A 26,287-nucleotide genomic window follows, 5' to 3' on the forward strand; every position below is an offset into this window, starting at 1 on the left:
TTCTTTATCTCAACTGGGCTTCTTTTCATAGGGAGAAAAAAAATAATTCAGGAAAATGTAGTGAATTGTGAAATGGTTAAGAGAAGGGAATCTATTTATTAGAGATAAAAAGGCACAGGTAAGAAATGACCATGATATCTGACACTTAGCTACTGAAAGGACAGTCACAGCGACTGAAGACTTGGCTTGGTCTTCTTACAACCAGAAGCAGGAATTTCATTTTCCCTTTTTTTCTACTCAGTTTGTTAATGAAAGGCAAAGAGCAGCAACATTCTCAAACAGTTTTTGAAATTATTATCACAAACGGCAAAATCATGGCTGGCAGGAGGGGGCAGACTACTACCTGGCAGACAGCCCCGTCTTACAAGAGCTAAAAAAATGCCTCCATGAACTGATGTTCCTAAGTCAAAATCCACTGTACAAAAGGTACTTTAGGAGCCTCCACATATAGCATTCAAAGTGGCAATTATTTGAAAGTCAACTATACATGCCTGGTTACTAAAAGGTACATATTAAGTAACCTAAGACTGGAAAAGCTCAGTGCCTAATTTCTGTATTATAGCAGTTGCACAATACAGAGTAGTTATTTTGTCAACAACTGCCTTTAAGAGAGGAATCAATATACCGGAAGAGATTAAAGTTTTTAAAGTTTTTTTCTTCCAGTTTTATTGAGATATAATTGATACATAACACTGTAGAAGTTTAAAGTACAACATATATCATAAAATGTTCAGTAAACATCCCATGTTTCATATAAATACAAAATCATAAAATTCTGTGATGTGGTAAGAACTCAGGATTTACTCTTAACAACTTTTGTATATAACATACATCAGTGTTGATTATATTTAATATGTTGCATGTTACATTCCTAGAACTATTTATCTTATAACTGGATGTCGGTACCTTTTGAGCAGACTAATATTTACTGAGCACTAAATATGCCAAAGAACTGATGCTTTCTGATGCAGTGAACTGATGTAGTGCTGGAGAAGACTCCTGAAATCCTTGGACAGCAAGGAGATCAAACCAGTCAATCCTCAAAGAAATCAACAGTGAATATTCACTGGGAGGACTGATGCTGAAGCTCCTACGCTTTGGCAATCTGATGAGAAGAGCCGACTCATTGGAAAAAAACGATCCTGATGCAGGGAAAGACTGAAGGCAGGAGGAGAAGGGGAGACAGAGGATGAGATGGTTGGATGGCATCACTGACTCACTGGACATGAGTCTGAGTAAACTCCAGGAGATAGTGAAGGCCAGGGAAGCCTGGCATGCTGTAGTCCACAGGGTTGCAAAGAGTCAGACATGACTTAGTGACTCAACTACAACAAGATATGTACAAGGTTCTACATATTGGAGGCTTTGCAGGCATTACCACAATTTTGACCCTCAAAAACATTCCGCAAAGTTGACAGTACATATTCTTGTTTTTGTTTTTCTTTATCAATGAGTGAACTAAGACTTGGAGAACCAACCTGCCCAGCTAGATGGCTAAAAACTGGGTTGCTTAAGGTATTAAATCCAGCATCAGTTAACTCCACTACAAGGAGAAAAAAAGTTCAGAAAAATGCAGTGAGCTGTGGAATGGCTAACAGAGGTGAATATATTTACCAGAAATGAAAAGGTATAGATAGGAAATGACCATGATATTTGGCACTTAGTTACTGAAAGGATAGTCATATGGACCGTTCTCAATTTGTTCCTTCAGTAAGTACTTCAGCACTATATGATCAGTCACTATTTTAGAAGCCAGGAAAGTAACTATGAAGATTCATTTTCTGCTCTCAAGGGGCTTATTATTGGGAAGGGACAAGACAAATCAACGAGCAATTACACCAGAAGGAATATCGTATGCTATGGAGCCAGAGATTACAGTCTGGAACCCAGGGTATTCTACAAGCAAGGGATGATAAATAAAGAGTCCCACAGAAAGTAATGTTTACAATGGTAGTTGTAACATGAACAGGAGGTGGGCAAGGTGTATGTATGACACAGAAAGAGTTACATTGATGAGCTACTTTTGAGTCTGTTTCTAAAAGCAAAGAGTGTGAAAAAACTTGTGTTTCTTAATTAGGGAAAATGTAGCAGGTAAAAAACTATGTAAATTATCATTGCTTTTAATTTTCTCCAAAATATATGTGTTTAAAAAAAACACACATGGCAGAAAAATGTGCACATATAAAAAAAAAATGTGTGGCAGTATATTTTCAAATATCCATTTAAGATCCCCATCGCTACCTTTCTTTATTGTGCATATGCCGTATTGCAACAATGTTTGAGTCTAACCAAGAGACTCAACCATAAATCAGACATAGCTTAATCAACAGAATCCTGGCTTAACTGGGGATTTGCAGTTCAATAGATGGTTCTAAATTATAGTACAACAGCACAAATTTAATGATTCCATAAAAAAAAAAAAATTAAGGGCATTTTTAATGACCAGTTGATAGAGGTTTCAGTTCACTCATTGAAGAAGTAGCCCGGAGGTTTATAATCTCTAAATAATCCTTGTTGATCTTTATTTTCTACTTTTTATAAATGATCACAGAAACTATTTTCATGTATCTTCCTTTGAAAAAGCTCAGATGCTTCACCTGCATTATATAAATATTAACAATCAGTAACTTTTATGTCAGCTACATAAAAACTTTTAAGAGTGACTTTCTCAAGGTCATAGAGCAAATCTCTGGTGAGACAGGAATGGAATTCATGACCTTTGACTGCCAGAAGTTTTCTACCCACACTCGGAAATTCCTTCTCCATAAGTGTAATTTATATGCTCACTTTGAGGGACTGGAAAGTTCATCCCTTCTAGGGCAGGGGATGGGGGATGGGGGCTGGGGAGGGAGAAATTTTTCCGTCAAATCACTTGTCACACAGTTCCTTAGGTTTACAAAGTGATTTTTACCTACACTATTTCGTCTCACCCTCACCACCACCCTGTAAACTTGCATGCTGTTTTTCCCATTTTACAGACTCGAAAGAGTTAAAAAATTTAATCAAGGTCATCCAGAGTTAGTAACTGAGACAGAAACACTCAAGCTGCAGTATCTCTGCCACTTAAATCAGTCCTGATTCCAGGATGTATGATCTGAGCAGACACCCAATTCTGAAATGAACGAAGATTTCCTTTACAGTTATTTATCTGATGTTTTACAATCATTTACGTTCCTTGTCATTTAGGTCAGTTGCTTTGTTTTCTTTGGGGCAGGGTTGTTTTCATGTTTTGTTATAAGTTGGCTTGTTAAACTTAAGTAAGAGTAGTATCCCCCAACATAGAATTTGAAAAAAAAAAAAAACAAACTTTGCCTGTTTTTCTTTTTTTATATATATATATATATACACAAGTGGGAAGGGGGCTTTTTACCATCATTTGTGGTCATAATATATACAGTTTATGTATGGGGTATATACCAACACAATTAGAGAATACAAAAACTCACATTCATAAATATAAATACTATGTGTATATATATATATACACATATGTACATACCTAAAATAGACTATAGTCATATATAGTATATACACACACATCGTGCCAGCAATTATTGTGAAAAGCCATATATATACTGTTAAGCATGGTGAATGGAGCATATAAAACACAATTCCTGGATGTGAAGGGCAGCAAACTCTAATAGTGGCAGCTTCTACAGCCTCTGATGGGGATGGGAAAACTCAAAGCTCTATAATTTTTTCATCTTCTACACAGCAATAAAGCAGCAAGGGCTTTCTACTGCTGGATCTGTACCTAAACAGTAATGCTGTTTGGAACCAGCCCCAAAACCGCTTTTAATAAATATTCAAAAATACACACCATCAAATGAGCCACAGAAGAAAAGTATGACTTTGAGTTAAAAAGAAAAAAAAAAAAAAAGACAGGAAAAAAGACCATCTCTGAGAATTCTGAGTGAGTATCCTGTAATCTACTGTCAGACCAAAACAAATTTTTATGGAGCAACAGGACTACTCAAGTAGCCACTTTTATGACAATAAACACCCTAAACCGAAAAATCCTTTTGTAACGTAATTACTGAGAATATATAGAGAAAGTAACCATTTAATCCACAGCATGTGTTCCCTACCGCAAAAACTCAAAAGCTGACATCAGATGGGGTGTGGCCGGTCTAGGCCCTGACAATGAATTCTGGCCAGCTGAAGTCAGACAGTTCTCTGGAAGGGCTTGGGACCTGGAAACCAAGCAGGTCTCACAGACCCTAAGGCTACTGCCCTTCTGGGCACAGGGGAAGGCCCATCTGTTTATTTGCATTTTGATTTTGAGAGCTCTGGTTGTGGTAGATGAGTTAAGGCTGTGGTTATAGGGTGCTGCCAGTGACTTAATCTTAATATTTTCACCCTTACATTTTATCCATACTTAAGACGGAAAGGCGCACGTAATTTGCCGGCTGAAAAAATAAACATAAATTTTCAAATGGAAAATAAATGGACACTGGGCAAAAATACAGATATTTCCACTACAGTAGCCTATGGGATTTTCAAAATGCAAATGATAAAGGTAAGCCACAGCAACCTATTTTAGGAATTATTTACAAAAATGAAAGTTGTGTTCAAAAAAAAAAAAAAGATAACCATGGTGTAAATTCTGAACAAAACTCCTCTGGAATATTTAGCTCGTGTTCATTAATCAACATGGAAGCACAAGTAAGAAAACTTACTTAATTCAAAGAAAGAATAACTTTTCAAATAAGTTTGTGCCATTTCTAGTGGGTTACAAACTATTTTGCATTAATACACAAATCATCTACAGCTAGATTTAAGAAGTTGACACGAAAATAACTGTTACCCTTATGATATAAAGAAACCATCTGACACCTCCCCAATTTAATGTGATTAACCTCATGTTAATCTGCATAAACATGAAATTCCACACATTCCATGTTGTACCACCATGAAAATGTCCAAGACATATATATGCTCATCTAGCTAGCAGTATCACTTCACTGTTCAAGATACTCAACACACCAGATTAACCAACATGGGCCTGAGTTCAAAATGCTCTCATACAGGCCTAGAGGCCTAAGCCCTTATGTCATCTTAGAAGACACACCTGCATTTAAGACTGAATTATTTCATTACGTTGACAGCAGCCTGCTTCAAGATATGACATCTAAGACCCACTCTGAGTCTGGGGAACAGCATGTTTACCTTTCCCAGGAGGCTGGGAAGTAATTCCCCAGGAACATATATATTTTTTTTTAAATGACCAGAACACTAACACTATTACATGCCTGATGGGTGCGCTTTGGAAAGACTGTCAAGCATCCTGATTTGTTTTTCCCTCGGCCTGGGGAAAGAGCGCTCCAGTGTTTGCAGTCCCTCCCTTTTTGTACACACATACGCCGCAGCTGTAGTAAACAAGCGCCAGCCAAGAGTTGCTAAGGTCAAGGTCTCAAATGCTACACCAGGACCAATGTTCTCCCAAAGCACATTCAGCTGTGGCAAGGGAATTTTCAGGAGAAAAGTATATCTATTAAAGGGCCCATGAGCGCAACCATTTTCATTCAGTAAATAGCCATTCAAAACATTCCAAAATAAAGTTTTAACTGACAGAAGTTTCTTTTAAATATGCACTACTGAGAGATAAATAACTGAAACACTTCAAAAATACACAGAGACCCCTCAAGGATGCTTCTTTATCTCCCATAGCAATAATACAGTTTTAGGGCATAAATTACTACAACGTTCTGTGAAACCATCCCAACTTTCACCAGCTTCAGTATATTTCATAGTAGTTATGAATTATAAGGTAAAATAATAAACCCCTTTCCTAATTACATTACAGATTCCTGTCAAGTCTGGTATGCTCAAAACCCTCTCTCCCCAACTCAAAGGAGTTTAACCTACTCCAATTGACCAGGCTGCAGCCATAAAGATACAACTTATGCAACCGAATGTTTGTCCTTCAACATCTCTTTAAGCTGCTAAAGTTAAACATTTTCTAGCCTAAAAGTATGCCCCTTTATCATAACCCATTTCTATGTGGTTTTTAAGAATGTAAACAACATCTGAATGAGGTTTACAAATAGCACTACCAGCCTATTTTATTTTTTAGGTGAAGGGTCACTGTTTTTGCTGAATGCCAATTTCAAAAAGCCTTTCTTAGAAGAAGGAATACATCCAGGCTTCGAAGCGACCACTCCTATTCCCCCATCACAAGCTGCTGCCCGTTAAAAATCACCAAATTCATTCCAAGGCATTTACTTAGCTAAACAACTCTGTCCTCCAGTAGGAAGAGGGCATGGAGGCGTCTAGGTGGATTTGCAGAATGACGTCCGTTGATTGGCAGATGTCTACCGAAGCCACTAGATGCACATGCAGTAAATGTAAATAGAGCTGCTCCTCTCCCTGGTGTTACAGGGAAACTGAGAGAATATTAAAGCTGATTTAAAACAAAACATCCGAGGGCTCGGCTGAGGATTCTATTAGCCAGTGGAATTGCTTAAAACAATCCATACAGCGCGACACTTAAACCATCTGTACAGTTAAATTAGAGAGCTGACAATATTAACCACGCAAACTGTTTATCCAGATTACACATTCCGTTGTACTAATACTCTTTAACTCAACACAGTCAGCTTTTACCAGCTGAATTAAGGCTATTACTATTAAAGTATGCAAAACTCGACGCGCAGGGTGAAGGGGGCTGGGAGGCTGCAGGGCTTGTAACAAAGGAATTGGTACTTTTTCCAAGCTTTTGCCTCAAATGCACTTCGAAACTGAACTCTTGAGTGCACCCCACCCTTTTCCCCAAAGATAAAAGTTTTCAAAGTTCTAATAGGCAGCTCTCTGCCCAAGAAAAGCAGGACTGACTCTCCCCGTAGGGGAGCATCTAACGCGAACACCAACTAATGTCGCGGAGGTCAAGCACGAGTCCTCCGCTAAAGGCAAGAAGTGGCTCCCAGGCCGGGCTTCCCGCCCGGGTGGCCCAGCAAAGTTGCCCCTTGTCAACTCCGGCCAGGTCCCCCGTCATTGAAAATAACAGCCTCGGGTCAGCCCCCCGGCTACTTGCACGGACCAGGCACTGTAGCAAGTGACAGTTACACATCATTACGACCAGAGACAATAATGAATGTGGCACCAGGACCACTATTCATGCCAGCAGTGTCATCTCCGCTTTAACCCCTTCCCTTCCGCGCTCTCCAATGCACACCCACAGCCCACACGGCCCGGCGGGGCAGCTCGTCACTCAACTCCCTCTATTCCTGGGGGGGGGGGGGGGGGGGGCAAACTACTTCCATAAGCTCCCCCCACCCCCAATTCAGCCCTGGTGTTTTATTTCCCATCCTTGGCAACTGTCAGGCAAACACTGCAAACAACAATTCCACTAGGGATAGAAAAATATTGCTTAATTCACGCTACTTGGTAAGTTCTTTAAAAAAAAAAAAAAATGGGGTGGGGGGGGAGAGAAACCTCCTTTCTTCTCCACGAATCCAACCGACGCTACTTGCTTTGCAAAAGCGTCGCCCTCCCTCTCGCCCCCACGCCGCCCCGCTTCCCAACACTTTCCCCCTTTAAGAACACAGACCAACCAAAATGATTTAACTTGAGCAGATGACAGAAGAAAAATAAAACACGTTAAGAGACTACAGTCTGATCTGGGATGGCACCAGAAGAAAAAAAAAAAAAAAGAGGAGGGGGTTGTTTATTTTGATAAGAAACGGAATCGGCACAGACCTGAACAGAAGCTGCGGAGCAGGAGAAATTGTTTTCTTTCCCTCACCCAGAGTCCCCCTCTCTCTCTCTCTCTCTCCCTTTCTCTCGCTCTCACACGCGCGCGCGCACACACTCACGCTCGCACACACACACACACACACACACGGCGTCACCCGCGCACACTCACACGCACACTCGCACACGCACGGGCAGAGCCTCTCAGCTGCTCTCTGCAGTTCTCAGGAAATGAATGGGGGGCAACCCAGGGAACTGTTGTACTTGCAAATGACTTACCCGGATCACATGATGCGCTAAATGTAGGGTGGGCCGGTGGGTGGAGGCTGCCGAGACGCGAGCCCGGGTCTAGCGTGGGGAGCCTCGCCAGGCCCGCATCGAATTACCCCGGGGCCCAGCCGAGGGGGTTGCAAGACGCCGCTTCTCCTCCCTTGCAGCCCGCAGCTCAGGAAACCGGAGAGGCGCGGGGGGGCGGGGTGGGGTGGGGTGGGGTGGGGTAGGGTGGGGTGAGTTGGGGGGGCGGGTGGTGAAAACACCAAACCCCCAAACAAAAGAGCTCCGGGTCCTCCTCCCCAGAAACAAAGCCCCGCCGCTGCGGGCGAGCCCCGGGGTGGGGCCGAGGGCGGGGGCGGCGGCGGGGAGGGGCTCGCTCAGCAGGCGCTAAGTCGCTTTATTGACATAAAATGGGGCCCCCGAGCCGCTCCGCCCGAGGATTAGGAGGCGGGCTCTGAGTGTGGTGGTTGAAATCCCCTGTGGGAAACTAACCCCTCCCCGCTCGCGGAGGTAGAAGGCAACACCCACTGCCCGGCCCTCGCCTCGCCGCCCGGGCCGCCGGCTTCGGGGGTGGGTCGGCGGAGCCTCCACCCCGCCCCACCCCGCCCCACCCCTGCCCCCGCCCCCCGGCCTCGGCCGCGCTTCGCGATCACCTGCACCACCTTGCTGCGGCACCCAAAATAACCCACACATGGCCAACACCGCCTTGGGAGCCGCGGGGCGCGGGGGGCCCGCGGGAGGAACCCCCGATTTCAACTCCTCGGGAGCGGACTCGCGCGGAGCCGCCAGAAAGTCCCCTCTTTTGTGCCAGAGCGCGCTAGGCTGCCTTAAGAAGGGAATTCGGAGACAAATAAAGCGCGGAGCCCGCTCGGCCCACCCCCCTCCGCCCCCGCCGCTCCCCTCCCGCCCGGGTGGAAACGTGCGGGGAGGGGGCCGGGTGCCCGAGCCGTCCCCGCGGCTCACCCACCAGCTAACTTGGAAAGGTGTGGGCGGAGCCGGCTCCGGCGGCCGGCGGCGTCTCGGGACCGCTCGCGGGGACCGCCCCCGTGGCTCCGGGCATCGCCCGCGCCGGGCAACAATGGGGTCCCGGCCGGGGCAGCCCGAGCGGGCGGTGCCCTGGACGCGGGGGCGCACGCGAAGGTGGGGCGCGCGCAGGGCCGGGTGCGGAAGGCGGTGGGGAAATCATTGTTTGGGTTCTCGAGCGACGCACGTTGCGGGCGAGGCGGGGGCGTCCTCCCGCCCAGCGCTTCACCTTGGCGGGATGAATGGGGGCGAGGCGGAGCCGCACGCCCGGTTCCGGAGCCCCGGGAGATGGGGTGCCCGCCCTTGCTCGGAATTTGGGCAGGAAGCGGGAGCTGTAGATACCGGCCAAGGGGCTGCGGGAGAGCGGAGTCCGGCTCTCCCCGCCCCGCGCCCCAGAAGGGAGCCCCGAGAAGCGAGCGGCCCGGAGCTGAGTCCTCGACGCCCTTCCCGAGGGTCCCTGCCTCCCCGCCTCCGCGCCCCGGGGAGCGAGTCGACGCGATTCAGCGGCGGGAGGGAGAGGAGGCGGGCAGCGCGACCCGGCGCTCCCGCGGCGGCCGGGAGGGCGCAGGGTCAGCGCGGCGCAGAAGGGTCGGCGGGGGCAGGGCGGCGAGCGGACGGAAGCGGGCGCGCTGGGAGCGGAGCGGCCGCGGCGGCGATCGCGTGCGCCACTTTCCTGCAAAGCTGGGTGAGCGCGCTGGGGCGCCCGGGTGGCCGGACACCCCGGCACGGCGCCCCTGAGCCCGCCCCGCGTGGGAAACCACCTCGGCAGTGGGAAGGCCTCGAAGGGGAAGTTTATATTAAGGAGAGAAAGATTTGCAAATGTGGCACGAAGTAGGGGTGGGAAGAGAAACGAGGCAGAGGCCGAGAAACAGGAAATGAGAGCGAAAGGACGCATTCTAGCCAGGAAAAAGCCCAGTTCTACATTTCGTGTGGCGGTTTTCCAAACACTTCTAGAGGCCCTGTGTGCGGTGTTCATGAAAACAAAGGCAGCGCACTGCCTGATTGTGTTCCATGCCTCCTGCCTTCTGTATGTGAGCATTAGGCAAGGTGGTCCAGCCCGGACGATGATTCCACGGTCCCCTTCTAAGTCTCCAGGGGACCTGCGTCTGAGACACATGAGAGGAGGGGGTCTATCCTGGTCTTAGGATTTCCAAGAGCCAATAAGTGAAAGTGGCCGAATAACTGTGCCCCAGTCCTTGAGCGAAGTATCCTTGGACTAGGAAAGCTTCGGGAGCAGGAAGGTGATGGAAGACCACATTCTTAGACGTGGATGCGGCCAGGGAATCAGGAACCCCCAAAGGAAAACGGAACCTGGGGGCTGTGGGGCGCTCCTTGGGGCGGGGTCTCTCCCTGGGAAAGCAGGCCAGGACCCCACCCGCTAGCTTGATCCTGGACTCTGGGTAAACAGCCCTGTACATTCCTCTGCCTCTGGATAAAAACATCGTCAAAAGACAAGTTTGAAAACCGACAGAACGTCAACAGACACAGTATTTAAACGGAAAACTCGGCTCTACTAGAAACAGTGTGAAGTTTTCCTCTAGGTGGGGCAGGGAGTGAAGGAGGTGAGTTTTAAGAGTGGAAGGATGCTATAAGAAATTATGTCATCGTGGCATTCCTTGTACTAGCAATTCTTGCTCCTAGAGCGCTGCAGTGACCATAAATATATTCTCGAGCAAGTGCTTCTGCACTTGGATACGCATCCCATAACTGCATTTCCTACCTACGGCTCCAGCCGTGCACATGCTAATAGAATGATGGAAGATAGAAAATAACATAGAAGAATCCACACCAGAGGGATAAGAAAAATACAGATAGGTCAAGGTTAATATTTAGAATCTGTGTAATGTGGTTAAAAGAGGAGAGTATACCAAGTATTAGGGGGAAGAAAACTAGCAGGTTTTGTTAAATTGAATTAAGAAAGAATACAAATGTTAAGGCAACTCCCCAGATATAAAAAGGAAACAGTTTAAGAGGGAGAATCACTTCATTGTGTGAGCTGGGAGTGGAAGAATGAAAACAATGAGAGAATAAAGAAGCAGGATATTTTGGGAGTTAGGGTGCTGGAGACAATTATATGTGAGAGTGTGTCTGTGTATAGGCGTACATTTCCAATTCATTTCATGTCATTCCATCTCTGTACAGAACTTGGATTTAAACAAAGTGAAAGTGTTAGTCGCTAAGTCATGTCCAACTGTTTTCAACTCCCCATACTATATAGCCCACCAGGCTCCTTTGCCCATGGAATTATCCAGGCAAGAATACCGGAGTGGGTTGCCATTCCCTTCTCCAAGGGATCTTCCCGACCCAGGGACTGAAACCAGGTCTGCTGCATTGCAGCGGATTCTTTACTGTCTGAGCTACCTGGGAAGCCAAACTAAGGTGTAAATAACAGGGGAAGGTAAGAAACAGGTCCACATACCCTGGCAAAAAATGTGTGCACATCTTTGTCTTTAGTCCCTTCTTTATTTCCATGTGTATTCGGGGATATGAAAAGTCAGGAAATGTAAAGATGACAAAAATATAACTGTCTGCATAAAAGAATGTGTTGAAATTACAGAATCATAAAATTTCAGTGTTGAAAGTATACGTAAAATGCCAATTCTTTCTGATACTTAATTCTGTTTAAAACCCAGATGAGTTGGATCAAACATGTTTCCCTAACTTTTTATACTTCATTTATTTAGTCTTTAGTATTGCAAACCAGAAGAATGATTTAAAGAGGATGAAAGGGAACTTTCATGGTAACTGAGTGGTTAAGACTCCACCTTGCAATGCAGGGGACAAGGGTTCGATCCCTGGCCGAGGAACTAAGATCCCACAAGCTCTGGAGCAACCGGGTGCGCCCTGAGCCCAGGCACTCCAGAGAGCGGGTGCACCGCAACCAAGATCCCGCATGCTGAAACTAAGACCCATGCAACTAAATAAATATTTGTAAAACTGTTTGAAAGAGGATGAAGGTTGGAATTCTGACATTTTTATACACATACCCTATACAAATATTGGATTTCTTTTCCCTAACATATTGGTCAGGAAGAGAACAAGAACAAAAACAACCATAACAAAAAACCATTCACATGCATCCTCAAAGCAAATAATATACCTAATTCAATGTAAATATGCGGCTAAATTTACAACTAGAGATTTTAAATTGTTACCGTAAATGCTACCTACGCAGAAACTTCCTGCCAGATCCTATACTTGCCCAGTTGTGCTACTCTTTGAAAGACTAGTATCAGTGATGGAAAATCTTTTATCATATTAAGAGTATCACCTGTCCCATAGCCTGACTTGTCTAAGGTGATGACTATCCTCAGTATCTGTGTACATGTAAAGTTCTTAAGCCATTGCCTCAGTGTTGTCAAAGACTGCATGGGTGATTTAACACTAATATAGTTTTAGGTGGGGGTTGGGGGGCATGAAGTCCATTTTCAGAAGTAAAAGCTGTGTTGAAAGATGAGAACTGACTTGAAGTGAAAATAAAAGTGATTCTCAGAGCTTTAAATAAGTTAAAGAATATAATCGTGATTTTTTCCTAAAGCCTGAAGTGAATATGTGCTGTTGGGTTTTCAGTGCCTGATTTCTGTTTTTCTTGTGTCAGTTTTGCCAATAATGTGCAGCAAAGGGGAAGTTTCCTGTTTAAGTATGAGAAAGGCTTGTGAAAGCCTTGCTACAAAAGCAAAAAGCTGGTAATATGGTAGACAACATGTTTCAATTTGAGTGAGGGGCTATCTAGAAATTAAGGGGGACAAAACGTTCAAAACTTTGTTTTATTGTACTCAACACAGTTTTGGTCATTTTAGCTTTAAAATCTTCCTCGCATCCTTACATGTGTCTCTTCTTTTCCACCGGTACTTCAGAGTTACTTTCATTCACGTCTCCCCCTGCCCCCACTCCCACATCTCCTCCCCCAACTCTGAATTTCCCGTCCATTTCTCCTCTTATACAGCAAAACCTTAATTATTGCATACCTATATTTAAAAATCCTAAAGTGGCAAAAATTAATTTCAATTCAATACAGTGATATTCTAAAGCACCACTTAGCTTTTTATCTCATACTTCCGTTCCAGCCCATGTGGACATCTTATAATGCCCCATCCATCCTGGAAGCTTTTACTCTCAATGAAGGTGAAGTTGTTAGTGACTCAGTTGTGTCTGACCCTTGTGACCCCATGGACTGTATCCCTCCAGGCTCCTCTGTCCATGGAATTCTCCAGGCAAGAATACTGGAGTGGGTAGCCCTTTCCTTCTCCAGGGGATCTTCCAGACCCAGGGATGAAATCCAGGTCTCCTGTACTGCAGACAGATTCTTTACTGGCTGAGCCACCAGGGAAGCCCTTTACTCAATAGCCCCCTCTTTTTCCTCCTGTGGAACACTCCCAAAATGATGCCTTGGCGCTCCATACACATATGTGAATCTCCATCATCAAAAAATCATCTCTCCCTTCTTTCAGCTTCTTTAAAAACAAAAAAGATTTATTTATCTATTTTTGGCTGCACTGGGTCTTTTTTGCTGCACTCAGACTTTCTCTAGTTGTGGTGAATGGGCTTAGTTTCTCCCAGGCTTGTGGGATCTTGCCAGACCAGGGATCAAACTTAAGAACCATGCATTGCAAGGCGGATTCTTAACCACTGGACTACAAGGGAAGCTCCTGAGTTTTTTTTTCCCCACCTTGGTATAATAGAAAGAATGACTCAGCCACTGACCAGATGGTTTTTTATCCTTCTGATTTTCAATTTTTCTACCTATTTAAATAATATTTCCCTCACACTGAAGGATTACCATTTATTACTGGACCAATTAACATGCTTACTTGGACCAATGTGAAGTATGCCTGAGCAGGCATCCGGCAAATGTCAATTCCCTCACTTATTCTTATGGCACTTGCGTCTTTTGGCTTTCATTACATTTTGTTGGCTGTCCTATCACAGGTAACCCTTTGAGGATAAGAGCTACATCTAAACCATCTATTTAGCCTTCCGTTCAGACTAGTTTGCACGTAGTAGGTAATTAATGGGGCTTCTCAGCTGATTCTAGTGGTAAAGAGCCAGCCTACTAATTCAGGAGATGCAAGAGACATGGGTTCAATCCCTGGACTGGGAAAATCTCCTGGAAGAGGAAATCGCAACCTACTCCAGTATTCTTGCCTGGAATATCCCATGGAAAAAAGAGCCTGGTGGACTATGGTCCTTAGGGTCGCACACTGAAGCGACACACTGAAGCGACCTAGCATGCCCACATGCACAGGTAATCAATGAGTGCTAGTGGAATCTATTTAAAAATTACTAAAATTAGAATGACGTCACTAAAATACAATATAGCAGAAAACCTGAGTCTCCATGTGTGTACGTATATTAAAAACCTGGCATGTGTTAATAAATACCTTTTGATCACTGATTCTAGCAACTTTCTTCTAAAAGTTTGTACATAAAGGCATATATTAGCTTTGAAGAATTTTAACCTAATTTTATTGTCCCTATCATATTTAATCATTTCAAAATTATCCAATCAACTCTAATTTTTGTTTTATTAAAATTAGAATTATACTGTATCGAATGAAAACTCAATTTTTCAATATGAGAGAGGAAATTCACAGCAAATTTGTTTTTTTTTTATTTTTTTTTTTTCCAGTGGGTTTTGTCATACATTGATATGAATCAGCCATGGATTTACATGTATTCCCAATCCCGATCCCCCCTCCCACCTCCCTCTCCACCCGATTCCTCTGGGTCTTCCCAGTGCACCAGGCCGGAGCACTTGTCACGTGCATCCCACCTGGGCTGGTGATCTGTTTCACCATAGATAGTATACATGCTGTTCTTTTGAAATATCCCACCCTCACATTCTCCCAGCAAATTTGTTTTTAAAAATGGCACTTCACAAGTTTTTCGGTTGCAAACATTGGAGTTATAATTTTGTGATAGACATAGTATTCAATTTTAAATATAGCAAGTTCATGGTGGGGTTGATGGCAACCTCTGGGAGGGCTTGCACCAGGGGGCACCTTCCAGGACTGCTGCTGCCAGGACCCCCATCCCGGCGGCAAGCCACTACCAATCCTTGCCTCTATGGGAGACCCTCCAACACTAGCAGGGGACACCATGTGATCCCTGGTCTGGGAAGACCCCACATGCCGCAAAACAACTAAGCCCCTGCCCCACAACTACTGAGCCCATATGCTGCACTTAGGCCTGTGCACCCTAGAGCCTGTGAACCACAACAAAAGAAGCCACGGCAGTGAGAAGCCCATGCACCACAAGGAGAGAGTTGTCCTGATTCACTGCAACTCGAGAAAGCCCACATGCAGAAGCGACAACCCAGCACAGCCAAAAAAGTAAAAGTAAATAAAAATAAGTAAATATAACAAATTAAGGCTTATCAGGTTGGAACTATAGCTATCCTTGGCTTTTAAAATTTTACAAATGAAAATTGTACCCCTATGAATCAATTTACTTCAGCTAATGTGTAGATGCTTTACAGAATACCACTTTAATTTCATGCTGAATGCAAAGGACTAGTCTCAGTATTATAAGCATATGAAGATGAGCTTAGATAAAACTAATGAGTAACAATAACACAATGTACGATTAAAATACTCTGGGTGAAGTTGTATCTGTTTGGAAATACTGGGGAGAAGGTTGCACTTAAAAGATAAGTAGAATATTTTTATTTCTTAATAACATGAAGTGTGTCATGTACATGAAATAGTATACATCGTGCACATGTGGCCTCTCCCTCACTTAAGAAATAGATCCTTTCCAGTACTTTCTAAGCCACCCGCTGTGGTCGTCCCAGTTGCCTCTCGCTCCTGTCCCTCCAGGGTACCTGCACGCATGCTAAGTCGCTTCAGTCGTGTCCAACTATTTGCGACCCTGTGGACTGTAACCCTCCAGGCTCCTTTGTCCATGGCAAAGAATTCTCCAGGCAAGAATACTGGAGTGGGTAGCCATGCCCTTCTCCTGGGAATCTTCTCAACCAAGGGATAGAAGCCATCAGAGTCTCTTATGTCTCCTGCATTGGCAGGTGGGTTCTTTACCACTAGTCTCAGCTGGGAAGCCCCCCTACATGGGTAACTGCTTTCCACCTTGGGGTTTATCACTTCATTGCAATTTTTATTATTAATATTTTTGATCTTGACATAAAGTCTCCATATCATTATTATTCCTAATAATGAATTGCTGTTATCTATTTAAATTACCCCACCACATTCAAGTTTTTCCAAATGTTTGCAATTGTACTTATATTAAACATCTTCTTTCTTTTAAAGTATCTTTTAGATAGTTTCCATCAGTTTCAATAGTGTAACTGAAACAAAGATTATGAATTTGTTTTTATTACTTTAGAGACACATTGCCAGATTATTTTCGTAATATTTTACCAGCTTAACATGACACATCATTTATGAGAGTGCTATTTTCCCAGTGTTCTTGCTCAGGTTGGGTAGTGTTTTGAAATTTGAAAAAAAAAGCACTTTAAGATAGTAAACAAGAATGGTTTGAAATTTAATCATTTTATTAGTAACAATTGAACTCTAATCTAGAAATATAAATGCGACATTGGCGGGCAGAATGTTTGGGCTGTCAAACTGCTACTGCCACAGCCTGGCTAAGAGGATGCGAGTCTGGCTACAATAGGAAATGGGTGTTGGAACAGCTGTGAAAGACATTACGCATCCAAACTCTGAAATTCAACATCTTGTTAAGTATTTAGGGGAAGGGGTAGAAGGGGAAAAAAATCAGAAACTTTGCCTCAATTTTCAATCCTGGTAATAAGAGAGGAAAAGAGGGTCTTAAAAATATGGAATTCATCCTTGTTTTTGCTTTCGATAAAGGTGTAAGACATCTAAATAGATATTTAATCCTACCACATTGGAAACTAAAAATAACAAATTAGGTAACTGATAGAGAAGAAGAGAGAGACAGAAAAAATTAAAATCTCTCCAGAAACGTGGGAATAAAATAACATGAAATGAAAATACGGGCAGAATGAGAGAAGGAGGAGGAAAGGGAGGAACATCACTAGATTGATGAAGTATTGCTTTGCTTTCATCTGCAACAACAGAAAACCTAGCTAACATCTGCTTAAGATACATACCTGCCCCCCTCACACCCTTGCAATGAAACAAGTCCAAAGGTACATGGCTAGAGTTCAAGGCTGTGCAGCTGTTCTCTGGTGCCCAAGGGCCCCCAAGTTCATTTTCTTTTTCTGCTGGCCTTCTTAAAGTGTAACTGTTTTCCCTCCATAGAAGGAAGAGGGCGAAAGGCTAAAGTTAAAGGCCAAACCCATTCCTTTTAGAGATTTTCCTCAAAGCCTCACCCATTTCGTCTGCCTATATCTCACTGGCCAAAACGAGGTCACGTGGCTTCCTAGAGTTCAGTCACAGGAAAGAGGACAACTTAGATGGAATCCGAGACAGCCCACTAACAGTCTCTACCTTTTTACTATATAATTTTGTGTAATGTTTTAGTCTTAAATTGCAAACCATTATATTACTGAGACTCTCTGTTGAATTCTGGCTGACAACTAAAAAAAGAAAAACACATTGTAGGCTGACAAGTTATTGACACAGTCGTTGTAAGGACACCATTTCATAAATGACAGAAAAAAAAAAAGACTTCGTGATATTTCTTAACACGTACTTTTCCCCACAATGTGATTTTTAAAAATCATTAAATTACACAAATCATAATGTCATCGATTTAAGATTAATCCGTGTGCAATTTATCTAAGGCAAATGTGAATCCCAGTTTAGCTTCATCCAGTGACATAGTCTGGTTGTGGCTTATCTTTCTATTTTATCAATTTACATGTCTTTGAGACGTGAACATTAATTTTTAAAAGCAAGTCACAATCAGAAAGATAGATATAAACTGCATTCATATTTCATACTCAAATATTAGTGAATCAGCAGTGTTAACTGCTTCTATCCGTTAACTGAAAATTCCCTAACTCATTATGGATTTTCATCACTTGAATTACCTTTGACAGCTTGCTTTGTTTTTCTTGGTTTCAGTTTTCCTCCCTGCCCTGGGATGGCACCTTCTTTGTTAAGATGTGGAGAATAAATGAGGGCCTATGTGCCTTCTGAGTACCAAGCTCTTTGAGACTTCACAAGAATTGTGCATGACCACTTGGCTCCGCTGGTAAAGAAGCTGCCTGCAATGCAGGAGACCTAGGTTTGATCCCTGGGTTGGGAAGATCCCCTGGAGAAGGGAAAGGCTACCAACTCTGGTATTCTGGTTTGGAGAATTCCATGGACTGTATAATCCATGGGGTCACAAAGAGTCAGATATGACTGAGTGACTTTCACTTTCACTTTTTTTTTTTTTCACTTCTTAATTATCTCACCAATGCCTTATTCAGCACTCAACACACAAGTCCCTAAAACTTTTTTATGGAGAGTAACTTCCAAATTGCCTGGCACATTGTGGGTGCCCTAGGATTATTTATTTTCCTTTTGTATTAGCCAGAACAATTAATTTCTTTAATACAAATAACTCATTCTTTGTTTACTATTAAAGTACACCTAAATATAGTCACCTACTAGAATAATAAACTTTTTGTCAAGAAAAATTGTCTGAAGGCATATATGAGATTTCTATGTTAGTTCAATAAAATGTTTGGACGCAGTTAATTCAGTTACTGAAGACTGGTATTTTCCTAGGTTTGAATTTAGATGTTTTAGCTGAGCCATCTTCCAAATTAGTTGGAAGTTAAAATAATTTAAACTATATATTTTCTTTTCTTCTCCTCCCTCTCTCCTTCTCCCTGCCCCTACCCCTTCCTTTTTCAAGACAGGGACAAACTGTGGATAATTGATCCAAGAATCCACAAGGACCTAGGTCTTCCAGTTCTTTATTTTTATCCAGTTTACACATTAGGTTTTTGAAACTTTTGTGCAAAATTCAAATACAATTCCATTCTAAACTCCAGATAAAAGTAGCCATGGCCAGTACAGGAAAGTCTGCAGAACAAACAAAAACTTTCCTCAAAACAATCCTAAGTGTTACACCCTCTTTTCAACCCGACATCTATTAACCCTGCTTCCCCGGTAGCTCAGCTGGTCAAGAATCCACCTGCAATGCAGAAGACCTGGGTTCTATCCCTGGGTCGGGAAGATCCCCTGGAGGAGGACATGGCAACCCACTCCAGTACTCTTGCCTAGAGAATGCCCATGGACAGAGGAGCCTGGTGGACTACAGCCCATGGGGTTGCAAAGAGTTGGACATGGACTGAGCGACTAAGCACCACACGGCGCATGCGCCACACACTGCTCAAAGCATTTTGTTTTGTTTCTAATTCATTCAATCCCACCGAGAATCCTGTGAGCCTCTACCACTGCTGTGACCTCCTCAGGGTCGTCACCACCAGCTCTCACACCTAAGTTGCATGCCCACAAGCACTCTTGATCCTCCTTCCTTTTATCTTTTTCTATACAGCACGTCTCACAGTCTAGGCTACTGTGTATTTTGGTTTATTTTTGTTGCTTACTGTCTATCTGCCCCTCTGCAGGACTCCTCCAATAGAGAGGGATTCCATTAGAGCAGAGGATTTTTCTTGCATGCTCACTGCTGCAGCCCATTGTGTTAGAAAAGTGCCTGGCATGTAGTAGGCCCTCAAGGAATATTGGAGAATCCACACCATTCCCATTACATAGATGAGGACTCTGAGGCATCTGATGCTTTTGTATCACGTTATCTTTAAAGCTACGATTATAAGGATACTATACAATTCGTCACTAATCGTTATGATAGAAATCACTCCAATATATACTGTTGGCATGAAAGAGCTTGATAACCTCACCAGACCCAAGGTGAATTTGAGTCTCAGGAATTCAACTGGTTATCATGAGATCATGAGGAGAGATAATGTCTTCAAAAATGAGGATAAAACCAGGACAAGGAAAATCGAATACATGGCCTTTAGCTACTGCTACTATATCTGTATATTTGCATATTATTTGTACGTTGATTTTTGAGTTAATAGACAGTGTCACACCTTTCTATTTTGCATCAGACACTGCATACTTGTAGTATATAAGGAATTCTTTAGTCTCAGGAACTAAGTAGTGTAACATAGGGGAATAAATATATAGTTGAATATTGTATTTTAACTCACTGAGAGAGAAAAATTAAACAGAGTCATAATATTTTCATTCTCACATTATGCCTGGTACTTTTATGTCTGCGTATTAAGATGATAGGTGCTATAGAAAGGGCAAATAAATACAACATAGGAAGTCTGTTTAGTTATTTTAGAGCTGTTGTATTGAAATACTGTCTTGTTTACAATTTTCAACTCCACAAATCCTCATCAATTATTAAATATTTTTCTCATTGAATTAAGCAGGTTGACTGTATTTTCTCAAGAAAAACATCAAGTAAACACAGGGCTTACTCTTAACATATCAAATTGTTCCCAAATGAATGAAATTCTATGGCTCTATTACACTACCCGCCCTGCCCCCACACTAACAGAGAGTATACATTCTATCTGCTACATAAAACGAAAAAGAATTTAAATTTCATTATTTATTTCTTTGAGGCTGAAAGCAGTTCTTTCCTACTGCAATGACAAAATAAACAAGATATTTTGTAGAACTGAGCCACTGTGTATCAGGCATCATGTTTGGAACTGTCCTGGATGACTCCAGGATGGTTACAGTGAAGACAAGTATAGACAAAAGTCAGAGAGAGAATGGGACAGTCACATTTTACAGTGGAAAACGCTAAGTGTCATCAGACACTTGACTATTTTTAATTTGGGATGATTATATATCATCTATCTGTTTATCCAAATTACTCATCAAAAAAGTTTGGTTGAGTAGTATTGTACAAGGATACAGTTTGCTATTAGCATCCTTCTTCATTTCATTTTGAGTTACGTTCATTGTTTATATGGCTTCTTGCCTGCTAGAACTGCTATCCACATGCATGAGTTCGCTGGGCAGCCGCCTAGACAAGAAACATATGGCCAAGTCGGCTGCGAAAATCGAGACACACACCATTCGTAATTCTATCTCTTTGTGTGTGTGTTGACTTGTGTCCATTCATGCACATCTACATTTAGGATCTGTATCTCTTACAATCATGTGCTAATAAAAATATTTATATCATTTCACCCGAACAATACTTATAAATACCACTTTTATTTAGTAACATGTAATCAAGCAGCAAAGAAATATTTTGCCATTTCATCTAGCAGCAGCAAAGTTACAAAGGAGATATGCAATCCTCCATGGATTTGGCACCAAAACCTAGACTTCAGGTTTTTAGCTCCTGCTTCTGAGCCTGGTCTTGGATCAGGTTCCACGGTTAACAACAAACATACTCCAGCACATTTTAAACCTATGTGTGCAATGTCTTTTTTAGTCTTAGTATCATAAAGTTTTCTAAGAATTATCTTCTTACAACAAGCAAGCAAACTTAATTCTTTGACATTTCAAATCTAAAGGAAGGCTTATTTTTCACGGGGACATGTTTTTAAAAACTACTGTAATTATCTTGGAATTTGGTCAAAGTAGAAGTCTTGAAAATTGGTAGGTCCAGATCTTAAAGTGAGCTTAAAGCAGGTACTTAAAGGACTCTAATCACTAACAAAGCACACCTAAGATAAAGGGGGGAAGGTTTAAGTGGTCAGAGACCTTTGAATAAAAGAGAACATTAAACCAGCATCTTAACCATAGAGTTATAAATATGTCAGAAATACAGACTTTACTACTGCTCTATGAGTGACCTTGGCCAAGTTGGTTAACCCTTCTTAATCTTTATTTTCCCATTAGGAACAATACCTGGTTGTAAAAGAAATGCTAGACCATGTATCTAAAATAATATTATTTTATTCCTATTATTATCCCCAACAGAAAAGCCATTCCTTTCTGCAATAACGCAGTACAAGTTCAATAAACCTCTGGTGTAGACTTTGTCAAAATACTGAAGAGAAAATAGAGTAGGAAGACGCAGTGGGTTGGTTTCCTACTTTTAAAAACCAAACCAATCTGTTATATGTTTTCTTAATTTAATTTCCTTTGCCACACTGTCAATACAGAACTAATGCTGCTTTGCAATTTCATAGGACTTTTCATTTAGAAAAGCACTCCCTATTAGTTATTGCTTGTTAAAATATACATGTTAAAAAAAAATCAATGTGCTAAGTGTTTAATGTGTTTTTTCTCATTTAATGCTCATAATAGCTGGCAAGGTAGGTGATACCATCTTCTCTATTTTGCAAAGAAGAAAACCAAGATCCATGGATATTAACTTGTTTCCAAGGTGACATGGCTAGTAGGAGATGGAAATAAGATTTGTCCCTGGGCTGACGGATGTCAGATGAGTCCTCTTAATCACTATGTAGTCTGTTCCCAAAGCTGGTGGAAGAAACTTACTAGTGAACATTTAGATGCTTAAGTGCTGAATACTCGCCAAGATTGCCCAGTCTGTGTACATGAGGTTTGAATTAGTGTATCCTGGCACACCGTTGCTCTCATTAGACTGAATTGTCATTGAAGGCTTTCTATACCTCCGTTAGGGTTCATGATTGAGAAACCTCAGAAAAAAATTAATTCTATATTCTCTAATTGTTTACATAGAGTCTATTTAGTTTTTATTCTAGTTCAGATGCTGCCTCTCATAGATGTCATAGTGCTGAATGCAGGGTTTCCCTGGTAGCTCAGCTGGTAAAGAATCCACCTACAATGCAGGAGACCCAGGTTCGATTCCTGGGTCGGGAAGATGCCCTGGAGAAGGGATAGGCTACCTAGTCCAGTATTCTTGGGCTCCCCTGGTGGTTCAGACTGTAAAGAATCTGCCTGTAATGCGGGAGATCTGGGTTCAATCCCTGGGTTGGGAAGATTCAATCCATAGGTTGCAAAGATCCCCTGGAGGAGGGCATGGCAACCCACTCCAGTATTCTTGCCTGAAGAATCCCCATGGGCAGAGGAGCCTGGCAGGCTATAATATATGGGGTTGCAAAGAGTCAGACACAACTGAGCCACTAACAGCCAACACAGTGCAGAGCGCAAGAGCTTCTCTCAGGGAACTAAGGCACGACTTTGGTGACGCTGTACTTGTGGCAGTGATTTTCCAAACTGGAGACCATGGAGCATTGTTCTGGAGGATGCTAACAGGTAATGCAACACAAAGAGTTCTGCATTCTCAAACATTTGGACAAATATTAATGATACAGCGTTAAACATCTTTGAAGATCATGCTGTAGTTGCTGTTAGCCCTGTAATTGACATCATGACTTTTGAAGAGAGGGCCAACAGAGCATACAGCAGTTCTCCAAAATATTTGTTCACTTGGTTTTCAAATGTGTTTTGAATGCTCTGGGAATAATTTCCCAAAGAACCTGAATTCCAAAATGCTCTTCTGGGGTATAAGTGCTGCCCAACGTTCCTAGGGCATTTTCTGGCCCATTGACGGTTTACACTTCCTGTCTCATCTCTTTCAACATTCATCTTCCATCCTCACTCTCAGCTGATAGTCTTGTTTCCTGTTTCCCAGAGAAAACAGAAGCCCTCAGGAGTAAATTTTCCACTTATATGCTTTCACACCCCAGTTAGCCATCTTCTTACAGCACCACCTTCCTTTCTGGTACCATGGATAAACCATGGAGCTTGTATCTAACTCCTCCACCTTTAGCATGAAAGTCCTTATCTTCTCACCTACTCATGTATACTGTTCCATAACTGTTTCCTCACTTCTGCATCACCAGTTTTTCCTTCTCCACTGAATCAATTTCTTTAGCACACAACACCCTATAATTTACCAAATCTTAGGAAAAACATTTGAAAACCTGACCACACAGTTTCTTCCAGCTCCTACTTCATTTCTCTATTATTTGTTGTAACAAAAGTCTGTCAAGAAGTGCTGTATTTTTGTCTGTACTCAATCTCTGTTCTCCCATCTCTCTCCTGAAAACAATTCCATCAGACTTTCATCCCCACTGCCCTACTAAAACTGCATTTGTTAAAGTCAGCAAAAATGAAATCTGGTGTTTTGATCTGGCAGTAAATGCTCAGTTTGCATCATCTTGATCTATCAGCTGTACATGGCACAGAGAGGTCAGGAAGATGAAGTCTAACACAAACACCAACTGATGGTTAAAGAGACAGTAAAACACCCTCTCCTCGAAACATTTTTTCCCCTGCTTTCCATAATATCCCATTATCTTATTCTTTTTGTTTTCCTAATTTTTCCTATGTCAGACTGCCTACATGTCACTATTGGATCTCTTAACTGTCTCTGCCCACTCCCTTGGTGATCTCATCCACTCTTGATGGCTGTGAATGCCATCGCTATGCTGATCATTCTCAAATGTGTATCTCAAGGTGCCCTTCACTCCGGATTTATATATTCTTCTCTTTATTCTATTGCTACACTCCTGTGTATGATGGATACCTGAAATTAACTTATCTAAAACTGAACTCTAGATCTTACCTTCCCCCTCTTTTTTACCATTCCTAGTCATTTTCTTCATCATGGTAGACAGCAATCACTTCTCTTCCCTCATTGTTAGGGTGAAAAATCTCAGATACATTCTTGACTCCTATATGTTCATGTATGATAAGCAAGCAAGTCCTACTGATGCTTCTTTCAAGTTCTATCTAGAATCTGGTGTTCTCTCACCAGCTCTATTTTCACTAACCTTCACCTCACCCAGATTATTGCAGAAGCTTCTTAAATAGATGCTCTGCTTTCATCCTCCCCTCCCTACAGACACTTCTCAGGGCACTATCCAGAGGGAACCTCTTAAAACATGAGTCATATCTTATTACTCCTGGGCTCAATGCCTCACAGCGGTGTACACATTCACTCTTTTTTTCCCCCAACACCCCAAAAGGCATGTGGGATCTTCCTCAACCAAGGATCATACCCATACCACCTGAACTGGAAGTATGGAGTCTTAACCACTGGACTGCCAGGGAAGTCCCCCTCTCACTATTTATTAGCAAAGGCCTCATGCAGCCTTCCCAAGTGGCTATGTCAGGGCTTTACCTCTCCAAAACCCACCTCCCATTTTTCTCCTTCATACTTTTCCACCCACTCTGGCCTCCTGGTTGTTCCTGAACACACCAGGCCACATTTGCTGCTGCCTCTGCCCTGAGATCTGTGCCTGGTGAATATTCTCACCCGATCAAGGAGGCCTTTCTGGACCACCTTTCAAAAAATAGCAACGTCTTCCCCACCCTGTCCCACCTCCCTTCTCTGCTTTATTTCTCTCCATATATCAAATCAATAGTAAACATTATTTATTTATTTTTAATTTTCTCTCTTCTTCCCAGTAGATTGTAATCTCAGGAAGGACAGACATTTTTGTCTATTTTGTTCAATTATGTATTTGCATTGCCTAGAAAAGTGCCTCAAATTTGTTGGCACTTAAGAACCATCTTCTCAGGTGGTGCTAGCGGTAAAGAACCCGCCTGCCAATGCAGAAGACATAAGAGACCTGGGTTCGATCCCTGGGTCAGGAAGATCCCCTGGAGATGGGAATGGCAACCCACTCCAGTATTCTGGCCTGGAGAATCCCATGGACAGAGGAGTCTGGTGGGCTATAGTTCGTGGGGTTGCAAAGAGTTGGACACTACTGAAGTGACTTAGCATGCACACAAGAACCATCTATTGAATTCATTATGGAATGAACTAATGAATACCTCTCTAATATATGTTGAAAGAATTCTTCTTACCCAAATATCACCATACATGAAAACAGTAGCACTCATACAGAGTATTAGTAGTTTAAATAAGAGGACTTTGTTTCTATGAATTAAAAGACAAAATTTCTGTTATCATCATTAATCAGCTTTAATGTAATAAAATACAATGCTTCATCCCTGATGACTAATTTTAGGACTCATAATAGGTGGTGAGTTTTGGGTGTTTTTTTTTCCACAATTAGTTCTATGAATATAAACTTACTTACGTGATTACAGATGTGTATAGTGAATTGCTTTTAGGGTCTTAGAGAAGACTAACAAGTAATAGTTCTGAAGAATAAGCCTTGAGAGCAGGAAAAAATAGCACTTGAGGGGCATTTTCATATCATCATTTACAGTTAAAATTGTAATTCCAACTATATAAAATGTGATCAGGCATTTACAGTCAATAGACAAAAGTGTACAAGCCCCCAAAGTACAAAGAATCCCTAAACTTAGGAGAAAGTCAAAGGAACAGTAAGAAATTCTGACCAGGAAATGATTGCAACTTACACATAGGTGATTTAGGAAGTAGACTTGATGGAAGGAACCTATCTTCAGTGTGATCTGGAGTTGCTGCAGTCACAGCATGAAGAATAAAGACG

At 42.4% G+C, this 26,287-nt stretch overlaps 1 protein-coding gene across 6 annotated transcripts in view; it reads right to left on the reverse strand.

The window, feature by feature from the left end:
- Positions 1 to 26,287, reverse strand: part of KLF12 (KLF transcription factor 12) — a 657,687-nt gene that overhangs the window by 502,208 nt on the left and 129,192 nt on the right. For 2 of the 6 annotated variants that reach the window (XM_061133272.1, XM_061133270.1), the window contains exon 1: positions 7,699 to 7,904. The exons of 1 other annotated variant lie outside the window; for it this stretch is intronic. The gene's annotated coding sequence lies outside the window, so the exon portion shown is untranslated. Of the gene's footprint in view, positions 1 to 7,698; positions 7,905 to 7,971; positions 8,148 to 26,287 lie in introns of those variants that run through there. 3 more of the 6 variants (XM_061133271.1, XM_061133265.1, XM_061133264.1) reach the window with 3 other exon arrangements.

The sequence above is a fragment of the Dama dama genome, chromosome 30 (genome assembly GCF_033118175.1).
Source record: "Dama dama isolate Ldn47 chromosome 30, ASM3311817v1, whole genome shotgun sequence".
Lineage (NCBI taxonomy): Eukaryota > Metazoa > Chordata > Mammalia > Artiodactyla > Cervidae > Dama > Dama dama.